The sequence below is a fragment of the Galeopterus variegatus genome, unplaced genomic scaffold, assembly GCF_000696425.1.
Source record: "Galeopterus variegatus unplaced genomic scaffold, G_variegatus-3.0.2 Scaffold10322, whole genome shotgun sequence".
In the NCBI taxonomy this organism is placed as follows: domain Eukaryota; kingdom Metazoa; phylum Chordata; class Mammalia; order Dermoptera; family Cynocephalidae; genus Galeopterus; species Galeopterus variegatus.
The window spans coordinates 10,569-14,401 of NW_007736433.1; positions in this window are offsets into that span (position 1 = coordinate 10,569).

Genomic DNA, 3,833 nt, shown 5'->3' on the forward strand with positions numbered 1-3,833 from the left:
AAAAAAAAAACCTTACCTTGTGAGGCACCTTTTTCAGATGAGTTCATGGCATGGTCTCCAAGCAAGGAGGGCTTTTTTCCTCAGTCGTGGGGGGTAGGACCTTCTGCCAGCCCAGAAGGTTCAGGGGAATTGGGGTGCCATTGAATTCTACTTCATGCTAGGGTTATCACCCCTCCACTTACCACCAGCAATTCTATCGCCAGGGCTGACAGACCCGTGAGCCTTTCAACTCCAAATCCTATTTTGTGGGTCTAATTTACAAGGCCACTCCTAACTCCTAATGTCACTCCAACTGTCTCAGTCTGAGCTCCCAGAAAATGGAGATTATGTGCTACTGCTTTCTTAGGGATTACAATACTACAGAAGCTGGAGGGAGGAGGGAAGGAGGGGTGTTGAGGAGAAGCACTGATACAAGGGTGCATGGATGGACAGAAAACCTGGTATCACGTGCAACTGACTGCTCAGTCTGCCTTCAAATCGCCATTATAATTACTGCTTCAGCAAACAGACTACTGGGGGGAAGTGGGAGGAAAAAAGAATTAATCCACTAGATCCTATCTACTATTGATCAATGAATATACCAAAAAGGCATTATCTCCTCTGCATTTCTGCATCATGCTGTGTCCTAGGCCTCAGCAGCAGCAGTGGAATCCAAAGATGGGAGGCAGAAGGTGAAGCAAGTGGGCAGGAGGCAAGGCACTGTCAGGTGGTGTCCAGTGAAGACGGTCCAAAGCCATGCAGATTTGACCTCCACAGAGTAGCTAGAGAAGAGCAAGTGGCCAAGGTCCATGAACTTACATGAGACCAAGAAGACCTTTGGTGACTCACAAGAGTTGTCTGCTACAGCAACATTACGTGATCACATTCCATGTTTTTTAATGGTTGCATAGGATGGTTATAGAGATGAATTCTAATTTATTTACCATGACAGGCAGATAGTACCCCCACCCCCAACACACACACACAAAGATGCCACATCCTAATTGCTGGAGCCTATGAATATGTTAGTTTACAGGGCAAAAGGAATCAAGGTTGTAGATGGAACTAAGGTTATAGTCAGCTCACCTTAAAATAGGGAGATTATCCTGTGCAATCACAAGGCTCCTTAAAAGTGGAAGCAGCAGGCAGAAGAAGAATCAGTGTCAGAGTGATGCAATGTAAGACAGACTCCACCAGCCATTGCTGGCTTTCAAGATGGAATGGGGCCACAAGCCGAAGAATGAGGACAGCCTCTGGAAGCTGGAAAAGTCACAGAAATGGATTCCCCCTAAAGGCTCCAGGAAGGAAAGTAGCCCTGCCAACACCGTTATTTTAGCCCAGTGAGACCCATGTCAGACTTCTGACCAACAGAACTGTAAAATAATAAATTTGTATTGTTTTAAGCCATTAAGTTTGTGTTAATTTGTTATAGCAGTAATAGGAGATTAATACACTTACCAAATTCCTTGTTTGGGGGCATTTAGATTATTTTCAACTTTTTTCTCATTATGAACAATAATGCAATGAAACTTCTCAAAGCTAAATTCTTATGCATCTCCATAATTTTTTTTTATTCATAGGCATGACTTGCTGCATCAAGACTGCAAAATTTGCCCTTTATACGTATTGCCTTCTAGAAAGACAATAACAGTCTGAAATATCAACACATGAGAATTTTAAACAATAGTTTTCTTTTTTTTTAACTTTTAGTAATTTGACAGGCAAAAACAGTACCTAAGTGTTTTAAGTTTGCATTTTTACTATTGATAAGCTGTGCTATGTGCTTAAGCATTCCTCCATAGACTAGAAATATAGTAGCCATTTTAATTTCTTCTTTTGTAAATTATTTGCTCAAATCTTGTGATCATTTTTCTTTCCAGGTGTTCACCTTTCCTTATTGCTTTGTGAAAATATCCATTTGTATCACATATATTGAAAATGTTTGTAATTTGACTTTTATGTTTGATGTTTTAAGGTACAGAAGTTTTAACTCTTTTGTAATCAAATCTATCAATCTTTTCCTTTATAATTTCTGCTTTTGATATATTTTAAAGTACCTTTCTCATTTCCATGTTTGTATAAATTTTTATCTATATCTTCATTTAATGCTTGTATAGTTGAATGATGTGAGTTAAGAATCTAACTTCAGTTTTTCTTTGATGATTACCAAACAGTCACAATATCAAATCATCAAATGTCTATCCTTTCCCCACTAGAATAAGTTTAAAGATGTTTTGAAACAAATTCTGAAATAGACTTGAATTCTCAGCTTTTAAATAACCTCTTATTTGAAAGTGAGAAAGTTGTCAAAGAAGAGCAATTTTCCTTCTAATGTTCTTAAACTAACACAGAATCATGACTTCACATCTACCCTTTAAGATAGGAGACATCTAACCCTGAAGGAAATGACCTCACTTGTGAAACAAGTAACCACATCATAGATAAAATAAGTTGTGTTTTCCAGTAATAAAACACCAAAATCTTAGGCAGCACATCAGAGAAAGAAAAAAAGAAAAGAAAAAACCCACATCCTTTGTGTTTCATTATATATTACTAATGTCAATACCTGAAACTAAATGGTCTCCATATGTGGATAACAGAAGCCATAAAAATCCCTTTTCCTTTCTCTTTCCCTGCTGCCATGTTTCTCCTTCTAATTCCTGAAGTATACATATTTTCTTATGCTTTCAGTTTTGCTTGTGTTCTTCTTTGTCTCTTTTTATGGTTTTTGGTTGAAAGTCTATTTTATCCAATATAAGAATGGCTACTCCTGCTGTTTTCTGGTTTCCATTTGTGTGGTATATGTTTTTCCATTCCTTCACTATTAGTCTATGTGCATCTTTACAGGTGAGGTGAGTCTCTTGAAGACAGCATAAAGTTGAGTTTAGCTTTTTAATCCAATCAGTCAGTCTGTTTCTTTTGAGTGGGGAATTTAGTCCATTTACATTTAGGGTTGTTATTGGAAGGTATTGTCTTGTTCTTGGCATGTTATCAATTTTTGTTCAGATTTTTAAAATATCTTTTGTTCCTTTCTTCCCCTTTTATTGTTTGTCTTTGGTGTTTGTTCATTTTTTGAAGTGGTGAGATATAGTTTCTCTCTCTTTCTATTTGCATTTTTCTTCTATAAGTGGATTTTGTTCTTTCTTGTGTATTATTTCCATGTAGAGATAAGGAAGATGAAGTTTAGACAGGGCAATTAACTCACCAAGTTCACATAGCTAATAAATGGCAAAGAAATGTTTTAACCCAGATCCATATCATACGAAACCCACAGTTTTTCTATGCGAAGAACTGTCTCCTGAAGTAGTGGCTCTACCATTTTTTGAAATACAGAACCATGTGATTATCTGCTAAAGTATAGATACACATATGCAAGCAAATATTTGCATACAGTTTTGCATACAGATTCACAGACTTCCTGATGTTCATTGGAAATGAACACACAAATTCTGAAACTAAATGTTTTAAGATTTATCTGAGAGCTATGACTATGCAGTTATATTTGTAGGACTGGGAGGGCCCGTTAGTGAGCAATCTATACATCCCCAATTTGATGGCTTTGTCAGTTTTACACTTAAAGTTTTTGCTTTGTAGTTCTGGCCTGAATTTATGAGATCCACCAGATACAGTTAATGCTTTTGTGTTTTGCTATAGACACATAGGGTCTATTTTCTTCTTAAAAAGCCAATATGCCTTTTAGATAGCAAAGAGAAATGGTAACATTAAAAATACTTGGAAATTAAGTTGTGATTTCTTTTTCTTTTTTAATAAATGGTTTTTGTTTTTTTTTTTTAATTATTTATTTTTTTTTTTTTTATTTTGTCAATATACACTGTATATGATTATTATGGCCC